The sequence below is a fragment of the Stegostoma tigrinum genome, chromosome 28, assembly GCF_030684315.1.
Source record: "Stegostoma tigrinum isolate sSteTig4 chromosome 28, sSteTig4.hap1, whole genome shotgun sequence".
Lineage (NCBI taxonomy): Eukaryota > Metazoa > Chordata > Chondrichthyes > Orectolobiformes > Stegostomatidae > Stegostoma > Stegostoma tigrinum.
In genome coordinates, this window is record NC_081381.1 from 34,050,191 (window position 1) to 34,065,094 (window position 14,904).

Here is a 14,904-nt window from a genome sequence, read left to right on the forward strand (position 1 = left end):
AGATCCTTAGATAGCACTTTCCGAACCCACAATGACTTCCACCTGTAAGCACAAGGACAGCTGAAACATGGGAACACGACCACCTGCAAATTCTCCTCAAAGTTACTCACCATCCTAACTTAGAAATATAATCGCCAGTTCTTCATTGTCGCTGAGTCAAAATCTTGGAAATTCCCCTCTTAAGGGCAATTTGGGTCAAGGTATAGCAAATGGATGGCAATAGCTCAAAAGGTAGTTCAGTGTCACCAAGGGCAACTAGGAATGGGCAATAAATACTGGCCATCCAGCAATGCCCACCTCCCATAATTGAATACAAAAAAAAACTGAATTCTGAATGAAGGGTACTCAGTCATTCTGTCCTCTCTCATACACACTTCCCATTTACTTCCAAAGAAGGATGATTAATCAACAATTTCTGAGTTTGTTCAAACAGCCTTTACAAACAGTATCACATAGGTCATCAATCCATGCTTCTGGCATAAATCTTCCTTTAACCAAACGTTGGAAAATTATAGTCAGTGTAAATGATGCTTTTTATACAAATTCCTTTTAGGTACAGTCGTAAACTCTCTGGTGCTGTCATTCACTAGTTTAAATTTTAGCAACTTCTTTGGAATAATTTCTCTTTTAAATGCTAATCTCCAGTTACAGTCTTATTCCATTTCTGATTTTAAAAATCCCCGACATTTAGCATCCTCTCTGAAAGTTGAGGCAAAATCTTGAATTGGTGCCTTTCATTTACAAAAGCTTGCCACCATTTTAACAGCTTTATTCTTACATCAGAAGGAAAAGTAGTAATTAACTTTTTGTCTTGGTGTCTATACAAGTGCAGAGTCTCGAAATTGGCAATCTCAAGAATAAGTCCATGCCAGATTTTGGAGGATACTGATATTTGAATAGGATGGTTGAGATCAGAACGGCCACTTTTAGCACAGGAAAAAGATTTGAGCTCAAAGCCAATAGCTGGTCAGTGTGCTCATCAACTTCTAGCCCAACAAGCATTTATTTTACTTAACTAGCAATATTAAAAATTCATGCGTGGTAGCTCAAATGTCTAGTTTGTGAACATTGACAGCTTTTAGATAACCAAATTTAGGCAGTTACCTGTAGTTGCAATTTCATTTTTTTGCCCATTTTTGCTCCTATTATTTTTATTGAAGGTTTCCCTGCTCATCTTGAAATGTCATAATTTTCATTTTTACCATCTACGATTACATGAAACCCTTTAACTTACCATTGATATTCTACCCTTTTTCCTTTGAAATGATTTAATTTCATCATCTGTATTAATATTTCTCACTGTTGATTCATTCTATTAGTCAATATTTCCATCTGTTTACATGGCTAAGAATCCATTTTATCAGAATTTGAAAAAAGAAATTTGGACAATCAAGTCTATATCATTTTTTGTTTTCACTCAAATATCTTTATCTGCAATTTTTTTCACATGTTTCACTAGACCTAATTGCCATCCTAATTGTTCATCTAACCTAGTTATTTGTTCTAACTGTTTATCAACTTTTATACATGCTATTTACTCAACTTCATTCTCCGGATTAACAAAAACATTCTTTCTTGTTTTAATTGCAATAGGTTGACGGAGCAAAACAAACCCTAAACACAATGCAAAATATTTTTCATTTTGAAGTAATTTTCCTACCTCAACCTATCTTTGAAATATCAAAATCTCCTATATCATGACTCATTATGAACACATGCCTCCTCAACTTACATACAGGCTTCATAACAAAAAAAACTGTAGATGCTGGAATTCTGAACAAAAACAGAAATTCCTGGAGAAACTGAACAGGCCTGGCAGCATGTATAGAAAGAGAAGGGTTCTGAAGAAGGGTTTCCGGACCTGAAACGTTAATTGTTTTCTGTTTACAGATGCTGCTAAACCTGAGTTTCTCCAGCAATTTCTACTTGTATTTCATCCATAACATCCCTCCTACTGTCCAATGAACTAGTTGTATAAATCCCCTAATAGTTATCACTTCAACTGAAAAATCGATTGCTTTTAGGACCACTTCTCCACATAAGCTCTTGCAGTGTCCAGTTATGACATTATCATGAATTAACATACCAGACACTACTGCTTTCATATTGCCCATCTCTCCTGAATATTTTCTACCTAATATTAATATTGCAAAACCTGACTCAACAAGTCACATTTTAATAGTGGTCTTATGAGTTTCAAATTCAAATGACTAGTTCAACGATTTATTTTATTCCATTCTGAGCAAGAAACTATGAATTTTAGTTTAGATTCACTTAGTCTGACTTTTCTCATAACTTTGCTTTATGTTTTTAAAGTTATTTTCGGTGGACCTTCTTTAAAAAAAGTAAACATTTCTACATCTAGTTTCCGTTGAAAGCTATCTACTTCTACTCTGCATTCCTCAAAACCTCATCTCCAACATCATCCCTACCCCAACATCTCAGTTTCAAATATTTCCACAATTCAAATTAATTTTCCCACAAATATATTAATCTCAGTTGTGTTTTGATACAGATCATCCTTTCATGATAGATCTTTATTGCTTCAAAACTGGTTATAGTACCACAGGAGTCTGAAACATCATCTTCATTTGTGAGCAAACAACAGAGGTTTGACACAAATTACTAAAACATCAAATTCTGACTAATGCTCATTTGAAATACCATTGGACATTTCACTACACTAAAGGCTCAATATGATTGCAAGCTATTGCTCACAAAAGGAATCAAATTGAATACTTTTTTTGCTCTCAGCCAACATTCAGTTAAATCAAACATATACCAGATACTACACTAATATGCAATATTTACAGTTAAAAAGAAACAAGGCTTCACGTTGTAGCACCAACTCTTTTTAGATCCAAGGGCAACAAGCTCTTAATTGGAGCAGTACCAACGATGACTACAGAGGTACAAGAAGTTATTTCATTACATCGTTACCAAGTGTACAAGTGATTTTTAAAATTACTTGGCAAAAATAAGACATTAAAATCTATGCAGTACTCTTTTCTTATAGATCTAAACAAGGTACACACATTTTAACTAAAAGCAAAGTGTTACTGCTAACTACTGAATAGCAGACTTGAGAATTAATTTTAAATTTTGGGCAAATATTACAGAGGACACATATAAATCATACTAAATCACACCATATGTAAACCCAATCCAAGCAACCTGTTACAAGGTTGTAATAATTTGATTAAAATAAAAAAAGACAAGAAAGTAATTATGTGCCATAGCATTTAATTGTAGAAATGTAAAACATTGCAGGAACTGGAAATCTGAAATAACAAACAGAAGCTGTTGGAGATACTCAGCAGCAGCTGGTCTAGCAGCAGTGAATACAGAGTTAACAAGGTGGATACAATGTCAAGCAAAGAGAAGTCTATGATTGAAGACCTGGCTAAGCACAACAAGGTCCATTATGATGGGGAGATGGAGAACTATGTCCTTCAAAATGGGGATAAGAAGAAAAAGAATCCTAATGCCCCCAAGAGATCACATCAGCATGTTTATTTTCTGCTCGGAGAAATCCAACAATCGAGAGTGAATTGCCTGGAATGTCCATTGGAAAGGTTGCAAAGAAGCTAAGAGAAATGTGGTCCACAGTGCAACCCAAGGATAAATACGATAGCAGCAGAAGGTTTCCAAATTCAAGCTGCAAAGAAAGGACGGCGAGGATGAAGAACATGAAGATGAAGAGGTGGATGAGAAGGAAGAACAGGAGGAAGCAATTAAATTAATCCAGGTGTTTTAAAAAAAACCTGTGTCTAAGCGTGATCTATTTTTCTTGCAAAGACAGAAAATGTGAACTCATTTGTAATTTAGCTTAGACAGAAAGAAATTGTACAGAAACGATTCATGTTCTATTTTTGCACCATGGGGTCAGGCCCTGAACTGTTTTAATTGCTTGTAGATGACTCTTTTTTAAATAGGGAGGTCTTCTTTTGTCATGCAGTTAATACCAATTTTTTGCAGATGATTTTTGTAGAATTTTTTTGTCACTACATGATTGCTAACTTTTCATGTTAGATCATGTTAAGAATCAATACTTTTTCTTGATAAAACTGAAACATTGAAAAAAATTTCATGTGTGGAAGCTGTCAATCTGAACAATTTTGTCACTGGTCTGAAACAATGGCATGAATGTCTATCAGCTTGTCACTTGTGGCTACTTTTTGCACTAGGACTGAGCTCATCATTTCTGGCTGGGACTTCCGATCTGTGTACCTTGAATCCAACAAGATCCGTGAGTGAACTTTTAAAACTACAAGTTAGAATATGGTTTATCACCACGACATTTCATTGCTGAGTTGAAACCAGCCATCCAATTCTCATTACATGTGGGTTCAACATATAAATTTTAAGAATTTTCATCAGTGCACTAATATCTTACTACAGTTTTACCACGTTAGAGGTAAAGTGACATTTGGTCCAATACCTGGAAATGTTGTGCATATTTCTAAGCTGACTATATCAGATTAGTAACCTTGATTGGCTTGCAACTTGTGGAAATGCAGCAAACCTAATGCGAGTATTATTAGGGATGGTGCCACTAGCAGCAGTACACAAATATTTAAAAAATAACTTTTCTGAATAAGTCATACTCAAAGCAAAATGTTAATTCTGTTTCTCTATTCACAAATGCTGCCAGAAGAGTATTTCCAGCATTTTTTGTTTTGATTTCATATTATAAAAGTAGCTTTAACTTGTCATCTCAGATTGTTCCTCCCACTACCAGAGACAATCCGCAGTCAAGTACATTATCCCAGCTCACATATTTAGCTTTGGCATAACCTAACATTGTTGCCTTTCCGAATTCAAGTTGGCACAGCAAAAAGATTTCATTCACTGTTATGCTTCACTCAATTTCTGGAGATTATTAAAGAAAACAAATGGGGAAGTATTCTGTTGCAAACACGCAGATGGCCTTGCTCTTGAACTTCTTTTCAAAAATAAAAAGAATTTTTTTTATTAACTTAAGACCCAATGTTCTTGATTCTGAGCCGAGACTTGACATTTTAACAGGTCTGTGTCAGTAATTTTTTTTAAAATCAGATGATCATTGAAACAGACTACATAAATTATATTTACAAGTGTTCACATTTCTTCTGCAAACAGCATAACTGGCAAGATTTCTTGAAGATTTCATCAGGAAATCCTGAGGATTTAAAAACATAGGTACAGATGTTTGTGCTATTTGTGGCCTGACTCTATATATTTGATTTTGCCCTGCTTAATATTTAACAATTTCACATTTTTAAAAAAATCAACAATTAACCCAGCATCAGCTACTATTAGTGAGACACTTCTCGGCTTCCAAAACCCTTTATCAGTTGAACCGTTTTTGAATACTACTGAAAGGCCGTCCTCTACTTTCGGGCTTTTCTCCAGAAATCAGGCAAGAGGTAAATGTACACATTTGGAGAGAGGTGAAAAAAAATCATCTGAACCAGTCATTAACTACTGAATTTGAGCAATCTGGATCCTCTAACACTAATAATATTTAGCTCCTTCCCTGCATTTGAATGCAAAGGACGATATTAATGCTAACCTTAAAAAGATATAATACTATCATTGTCATGAGGTTAAGGTTTTCCTGCTCAAAACACTCCTGTTAACTCCTTCCATCATTAATCTTACACATATTTATGACAGAAGTTGTCCATGTAAAATTCCCATTTCTCAATTACAGCACACCACAGAATAACATCAGTTGTTTACAAAGCTGTATATATTAAAATAAAGCCAAAGCTGAGGACCAAGTACATAGAACATAGAACAATACAGCGCAGAACAGGCCCTTCGGCCCTCGGTGTTGTGCCGACCTGTGAACTAACCTAAGCCCATCCCCCTACACTATCCCATCATCATCCACGTGTATCGAAGGACTGTTTAAATGCACCGAATGTGGTTGAGTTAACTAAATTGGCAGGCAGGGCGTTCCACACCCTTACCACTCTCTGAGTAAAGAACCTGCCTCTGACATCTGTCTTAAATCTATCACCCCTCAATTTGCAGCTATACCCCCTCATACAAGCCGACGTCATCATCCCAGGAAAAAGACTCTCACTGTCCACCCTATCTAATCCTCTGATCATCTTGTATGTCACTATTAAATCCCCTTAGCCTTCTTCCCTCCAATGAGAACAGACCCAAGTCCCTCAGCCTTTTCTCATAAGACCTTCGCTCCAGACCAGGCAAGATCCTGGTAAATCTCCTCTGCACCTTTTCCAATGCTTCCACATCCTTCCTGTAATGGGGCGACCAGAACTGTATGCAATATTCCAAGTGAGGCCGCAGTAGTGTTTTGTACAGTTGCAGCATGACATCACGGCTCCAGACCTCAATCCCTCTACCAATAAAACTTAACACACCGTATGCCTTCTCAACAGCACTATCATTTACATATCCTGATTTTCCTACAGTCTCTAATGCCAATTGCATTTGAGTGACTACTCTAATAAGATCATACAAAGATCCCTATACAAGTCTGAAATCGTGAGATCAGTGAGATAGATCAAGGGCTCTTAACATTCCCAGGTTTGAGAATATGGGAATAATGAATCCAAATGGTTTCCTGGTGGCCACCCAGATGTCCTTTCGAATTTGTCATATCCCAAAACTTTACATTTTGAATCAATCTCTGCTACCAATATAATACACTAAAGATAACTGTCTAAATCCACAGTTAGTAAGCTCTTTATTTCAGTTCACCACTCACCATAAAAGACCCCGCCACTGATTACTAAATCTCCATATTTATATACTCAAGTCAAACTCAATTAGCCTTGCCTGAATACATTTCATCACTTGGGGCTCTGCTGGTGCACTGGTGATGTCCCCACCTCTCGGCAGAAGGCCTGGGTTCAAGTACCAGCTGCTCCAGGAGGTAACATGTCTGAACAGACTGATTAAAATCTATCATGTTTCCTCATTCCATTTGGTTTCAAACATTCTTTCAGGCCATTTTAGAATGAGAATACCTTAGATCACATCCTTGTAATGGAGTCACACAAAGAATAAAGAGTAATTTTGACTTATCACAAATTTGCCTGATCTAGTCTGCTTTATATCTAAGCTTCAATGGTATAACTATATGGCCTTCATTTCTTTTTATCCGTACATCATGCTCATTCCGGTATAATAAATCAATAGAAGACACAATGACAGATAAAATGTGTGACAGTCAACATCATCTCTCAGAGGTATGAAGTGGCATTGTAAACATAACAGTAGAATTTGAACAGTTTACTATGAAAATCACATGTCACTTCTCCATACATAAGGGAGACATGCTATCCCTCAATCAGTTAGGTGGGTGGTTACCACAGTCAGCTAGAAGCTGATTGGTGACGAAGAGGTATGTCAGAGTGGACTCAATTCCCACACATCCTGAAGTTGCCATAAAAGGAATCTACTCCTCAAACTTTCCCCTTACTTGAGGTGTGATGACTCTCAGGTTAAAAACCAATGTCAGTCTTATCTCTCTAACGAGGGAGCAACTCTATGGTTCTGTAGGACTATGACAAGTTCACCTTTAAAAAGTCAGTAGACTTTACAAGGTAAAAACAAAACCTATCTATGAAACATCCCATTTCCATAACAGCTTGCACGATCAACTGTTAGATATTTAATAGTTTCTTCTAAACATCTCAAGTCGGCATAGAGGTACAGACATCTGTTTTAGCTCATACTCAAGCAGTTTCATTTTTAAAAATGTATACAATTTGCCAACATTCATCTCTTCATTGCTATACTTTTCAACCTTTACAGTATTTTTATATGATCATACCAAATCAAAAAAAAACTCAGGAGTTCTCTGAATACAGCAGTTGCCTTGTATTGCCAATGAATAAAAGAATAATGTACAGACAGCCAAGGTACTGTATCTTTACCAATGAGATTTTAAAACAGCAACTTATTTATGCATGACCACTTCGCTCATTCCCCATCATTCTCATCAACAGCTTTCATTGTCCAAGAAAACAGTTGATGCTGCTTTCCACAAGAGATTTGATTATTTAAACTGGTGTGACTTGTGATGTCACAAAGCTGCTTCAACGGATTCCTTATCCGAACATATTTCTTAAAGAAATCTGAAGCAAACCAACATAATGCAGCATGACAGTTTTGTCACAGAAAACATTTAGAATTGGCCTTTTATTAATTCACACTACTTCTAAAGCAACGTATGGAAAATGCTACTCAGTATCATACATGTGGTTTTGATAAAAGAAAAGTGCATGACAATGAAAGTTTTTTGAAGATGCAGCTTGCAGGCTGGGCATAGGTAACCCAGTAGATATGGTACGGTTGGATTCCTAAAAAGCATGCAACAAGGTGACGTGTCAAACGATAATTCTGATACACAAGACAAGGGCTCATGGAGTGGAGAGTGATATGGTTAGAGAATGTTTATGGACAGCAATCAAAAGGTAGTGGATACATGTGGCATTTTCAGGCTGGAAGTATGAAACTAGAGGAGTGCCTCAAGAAATGGTACTACAGCCTCAGTTTTTTACAGTCTACAATAAGTGACTTACAGAAAGAGACCAAGAGTAATGTACCCAGATTTGCTGACAACAAAAGCTAAGTGAGAACACAAGAAGGCTGCAAAGAAATATAAACAGATTTAACTGAATGGACAACAAGGTGGCTGATGAAGTAATAAAATGAGAAATTGTGAAGTTGCTCATTTTGGTCATCAGATTGGAAAAGCGGCTTTTTGTTTTAAAAGGCATCAAGTGCATAAATGTTGATGTCCAAGGATTTGGATGTACACTAGTAAGACAGGACAAAGTTAGCATGAAAGTATGAATGAAAGAGGCAAATTACAAATTATCCATTATCACAAAGGGAATGGAATACAAAATGAAAGAAGCCTTGTTACAATAGTGGAGTTTTGTTGCGAACATGTCTGAAATACAGTTCACAGTTTCAATTTAATATAAGATAATAAAATGTGAGGCTGGATGAACACAGCAGGCCAAGCAGCATCTCAGGAGCACAAAAGCTGACGTTTCAGGCCTAGACCCTTCATCAGAGAGGGGGATGGGCGGAGGGTTCTGGAATAAATAGGGAGAGAGGGGGAGGCGGACCGAAGATGGAGAGAAAAGAAGATAGGTGGAGAGGAGAGTATAGGTGGGAGGGGATAGGTCAGTCCAGGGAAGACGGACAGGTCAAGGAGGTGGGATGAGGTTAGTAGGTAGGAGATGGAGGTGCGGCTTGGGGTGGGAGGAAGGGATGGGTGAGAGGAAGAACAGGTTAGGGAGGCAGAGACAGGTTGGACTGGTTTTGGGATGCAGTGGGTGGAGGGGAAGAGCTGGGCTGGTTGTGTGGTGCAGTGGGGGAAGGGGAGATTTTGAAGCTGGTGAAGTCCACATTGATACCATTGGGCTGCAGGGTTCCCAAACGGTTTGCGACCATTTCCACTCCCCCTCCCATTCTTTAGATGACATGTCCATCATGGGCCTCCTGCAGTGCCACAATGATGCCACCCGAAGGTTGCAGGAACAGCAACTCATATTCCGCTTGGGAACCCTGCAGCCCAACGGTATCAATGTGGACTTCACCAGCTTCAAAATCTCCCCTTCCCCCACCACATCCCAAAACCAGCCCAGTTCGTCCCCTCCCCCCACTGCACCACACAACCAGCCCCGCTCTTCCCCTCCACCCACTGCATCCCAAAACCAGTCCAACCTGTCTCTGCCTCCCTAACCTGTTCTGCCTCTCACCCATCCCTTCCTCCCACCCCAAGCCACACCTCCATCTCCTACCTACTATCTCATCCCACCTCCTTGACCTGTCCGTCTTCCCTGGACTGACCTATCCCCTCCCTACCTCCCCACCTATCTTCTTTTCTCTCCATCTTCGGTCCGCCTCCCCCTCTCTCCCTATTTATTCCAGAACCCTCCGCCCATCCCCCTCTCTGATGAAGGGTCTAGGCCCGAAACATCAGCTTTTGTGCTCCTGAGATGCTGCTGGGCCTGCTGTGTTCATCCAGCCTCACATTTTATTATCTTGGATTCTCCAGCATCTGCAGTTCCCATTATCACAGTTTCAATTTCCATTTTTAGAAAGGAAGAATAAGGTGGAGCTGGGACTCTATGGTATATTCCTGCTCCTGTTTCTTGTGATATGTTCATGGAAAAGCAAAACGCAAGCAAAAAAAAAAAATCAGACATCTCATTACTATGTGAGATATTCGAGACTGTAAAACAGCTATGCATTGTTGATTGTAATGCAGTTCATTCTGGATAAAAAGTGTTTTAAAGTATTTTTGAGGGATCTTTAAAAAAAACCAAGTCCTCCCTCACCCTATTTTCCTAATCTAAAGATTGAAATAAATGTGAAAGTAACAACATCACCATCAACCACTGAGTTACACTACCCTGGCCAAAAAATTGGAGACAGAGAAGGGTTAATAGTAGAACCTAGAGCAAATTAAACTCATTTACTCAAAACAGCAATAGACTGTATATGCAATGGACTGCAATAAATGGGTTATTTAAACAGCGGAGTTTGTATCTCCATTTCCAATTTGAATTGCCTGAACATTTCAAGCAAACAGGTAGCCAAAACTACAAAATCTTACTTTAAAAGCATCAAGATGAAGTGAATGGAAGATAACTACAAATGATGAATTGTGCATAAAAATCTATTCACATCATTTACTGACTGACCAGGAAATTACCTAATAACATACAGTTGAACAAAGGAATAGCAATGTCACTAATGCAGCAGGCTACTGTACCAAAAAGGAGTTATCAGTATGACACTACCTTATGGAGAATGAGTGAAGGCATGCCTTTTAAGAGTACCACTCAATCTTCTACTGCCATCTGCAATGATCATTACAGAGCTCTTCAGATCTTTGTATAGATTTTTTTTGGGGGGGGAGTAAACACATTTTCTCTTAATATAGTACATATGAAGAAACATCACAAACTAAACAAATGCTCCACTAAGAAAACACACAAGCTACAAAACAACCTAATAAAAGTATTTAAACCAGCAGTAATAGAATCTATTGTTCTAACCAGCAACTAACAATTACAGTTGAGCACGAATGACCATCACATGCACATTTTGCTTGGTCCTTCTTAGAAGCATCACATCTAAACGAATCCCCACTATCTGTCTGAGATAATGGGAACTGCAGATGCTGGAGAATTCCAAGATAATAAAATGTGAGGCTGGATGAAACACAGCAGGCCAAGCAGCATCTCAGGAGCACAAAAGCTGACGTTTCGGGCCTAGACCCTTCATCAGGGTCTAGGCCTGAAACGTCAGCTTTTGTGCTCCTGAGATGCTGCTTGGCCTGCTGTGTTCATCCAGCCTCACATTTTATTACCCCACTATCTGTCTTTTCACTTTCATTCATATGAATGATAACCCTCTTCAACATGTAGTCAGGAGAGCTATCTATCAATACACATTGGGGAGCATATTATTCTCACTTTTGAGCTTATTGTTTCATATGTTCATCTGAAGCTGTTAACCAGTTGCACACACCTCTAGATCAGAGCTGGGGCTCAAAACATTTTCTCCACGCTCAACCATTTAATTCTTTGCTATCTTCTCCACCTTTTCCATATCCTCAACACGCACAGTTTCCCTGATGATGCTGAAAAAGGGTCACTGGGCCCTAAATGTTAACTGTGCTTTCTCTCCACAGATGCTGCTAGACCAGTTTCTCCAGCAATTTATGTTTTTGTTTCTGGTTTTTTTTTATTCCGTCCAGCCTGAGAGGGGTGACTGTTCCAAGCAGCAGAGGCCTGCAGGTCAAAGCACCCTTGTACGTAGATGATGTCACCATTTTCTCCTTGGATGTGCTGTCAGCACGCAGACTCATGGGCATCTATGACCAGCTCAAACTGGCCTGAGGAGCCAGGTAAATTGAGACATGACAGGTGATATGCTCCTTCGCAGGTAAAACCTGACAATCAGGTGTAAGGTCCTACTGGCGTTGCTGCACGTGACATAGGTCTGTCCTGTTCCCTGAGACTGCACCTTAGCAATCACCCAAGCCACTTTCCACTTCACCTGGAAGTCAAAAGGCTGAGTCTGCAAGGACATCATGTACAAAGCTCTGTCGCATGGCTCCCTGAGCAGACTGTCAAAGCTTTTTGGCAGAACACTTCATCACCAGAACATCCCAACAAGCACCAAGACATGGCTTGGCTGGCAGCGAAAAGGGCACTGCTCACTAGATCCTTCATGCACGCCTAGTCTCTATGTGCCACCACTCCCTGCGCCAGTGGTGAAAGACACTCTTTGGTCTGCCAAACCTTGTTGGCCTTCCAATGTAGAGAGCTGACCTCAACCGAGGCGTTGCAGATTGGCACGATCGAAAGTTCCAGACTACATGCTGATGGACACACTAAAGTTTGGAAAAGCTGCTACCGAGGCATTGTCTAGGGCCTACTGTCAAAGCATAACATGGGTCCAGTCAGATGTCAGGCCTCTTGTTACCTCAAAATGAATGTAAATATGGTCTCGCAAGAGTTAAAAAATGCCTTGCTTGCAATTGCAGGGACACCCTAAGGAATGTCAAATTTCAATGTGTTTGTTTGTCCTCCCTACTCCACAAAGACTCTACAACTGTTTTAGTACCTTTTGTATGTGCATTTGAGATAATATATTGAAGTTTTTCTTAGATTAAGATCATTCCTCCAATATATCTTTCATCTATCCAATCCAAACACACGTTTTAACCACTAGGGAAAAAAGACTTAACCTATTAATTCTATTGGATGTGATCTCTGATTACCTACCATATTATCCTTTGACTTGCCATCATAAACACAATATTTTCACTTAATCTGCTTCATAGCCATTGCTGAACTCTTTTTGAAGCCTCGATACCCTTCAGATTCTATATATTTCCTTATCCTCAGATTAAGGTGAGAGGGGAAAAGATTTAAAATGGACCTGAAGAGCAACTTTGTCACAGAGGATATTGCGTATGTAGAATGAACTGCCAGAGGAAGTGGTAGAGGCAGGCACAATTACTACATTTAAAAGACATTTGGACAGGTACATGAACACAAAAGTTTCATGTGCCAAGTGCAGGCAAATGGGACGAGTCTAGTTTAGTTTTTCAAACCTGGTCAACATTGCTGAGTTGAATCAAAGGGTCTGTTTCTATGCTGTATGACTCTATAAGCGCAGCATATCAAAATCAAGTAAAGGAGCTTGGACTAAAGTGCATATGATGAATCACTGGCATTTTGGTGAGACTGTCAATTGTTACAATGCTGTGGCCCAACAACCAATCCCATAAAAGCTTTCCTCTCATCTCGCTATCCACAATCGACCTTCACTCAATAATTAAAGTAAAATCTGACTTATTTCTGCCTAAAACTGGGGAAACCTGCATAATTGATCCTTCACCTTCCTCCCCAATTTAGTCCCACATCAACTTATCTACATTAGGAATTTTTCCACCTGCTCCCTTAATCACCTACTTAGATTTTAACTTCCCAGTGTGTCTTCAGTTCAAAGTTGCCAACATCAGTAAATTCTTGCTATTCTTTGGTTTCTTTCTTTCATTTTACAAACCATCTGTTTTATCCCCTACCAACTCTCAAAGAACCCTAATCCATACCTTCAGTCAAGACAGAGATGAGAGACAAGAAACAATTGCTGGTGCTGTAACCCAAGGCAGACAAACAGGACGCTGGAAGAACACAGCAGGCCAGGCAGCATCTAGAGGAAAGGAGCAGTCAACATTTTGGGTACTACCCTTCTTCAGATAGAATAGTTAATCTCTAATATGAGTCACGCTTCTCCATCCGACATAAGTTTCAGCTGATGCAGAACCCATTATTCCATACCTTCTCATAACATGCTCAAATGGAACATTATCCTTCTATATTCCTAATTTATTGCTCCCCGTAGGAAAAGAGAGAACGATGCTCCTTTGTCTCAAGTTTCCCAATTGTTTCATTGTCATAACTGAATACTGTTTTTCAGCCACCTATCTTAAAAAAAAATCTCCACTTGACATTGGATTACCACACTTATACCCTAAACATGATAAGGTTCACAGAGCACCGAAAAGGGCCTTCAGACCATCAAATCTGCACTAATTCCACTTTCTAGCAATTGGCACGTAACCCTTGAATAATACTTTATTATACAGCAATCCTGAGTACCTACACCCCTGCCATCTGATCCTTCTCATACCTTAATGTTTGACAATGCCTCTCATCTCATCTCCCAGCCCATTCAAAGTTTTTTTTTCTCAGCACAATCTGCCTCACAATGCAGTCATTTTCTTTTGTTTGAAGGCTTCTGTTGAAGTGCCTTTTCCAATAACTTTCAAGATGATGATCAAACAGTGAAATTTGAATTCAATAAAAATTTGGAATTAAGATTTTAATGATGATCATTGAAACCACTGTTGATTGTTCAAATAACCCGGCTGATTCACTGAAATCATTTAGGGAAAGAAACTGCCACCCTTACCTGGTCTGGCCTACATGTGACTTCAGACCAACAGCAATGTGGTTAACTCTCACCTGTCCTTTTGAGCAATTAAGGATGGACAATAAATGGTGGCCTAATCAGTGCCATTCATATCTTAGGGATGAATAAAATAAATCAGGTAGGAATAAGAAAGGAAGTGTGTCACAGGATCATGATAAAACAAAGTTGAGGGCAACACTGTTCAACTATGTTTCCTAATTTATATACTACACTAAAATGAAAATACACTTTCGAATGCACTTTAAATAGGGGGATATCTATGCAACAGTTGATAAATAACATAAATGCACTTTCATGAATTAATCACTTCAGACTTTAAAATCAGTTGTTTCTAGAGGAATAGCTATTGAATGTGAAGACTGGGCATTTTTAAAAACCAAAAATCACTTTATTGCCCTATCATGGGCT

General features: G+C 38.9%; 1 protein-coding gene and 1 pseudogene across 4 annotated transcripts in view; one reads left to right on the forward strand and one right to left on the reverse strand.

The window, feature by feature from the left end:
* Positions 1–14,904, reverse strand: part of prdm2a (PR domain containing 2, with ZNF domain a) — a 140,222-nt gene that overhangs the window by 120,123 nt on the left and 5,195 nt on the right. The window lies entirely within an intron of this gene.
* Positions 3,367–3,757, forward strand: LOC125466661 (high mobility group protein B2-like; annotated as a pseudogene).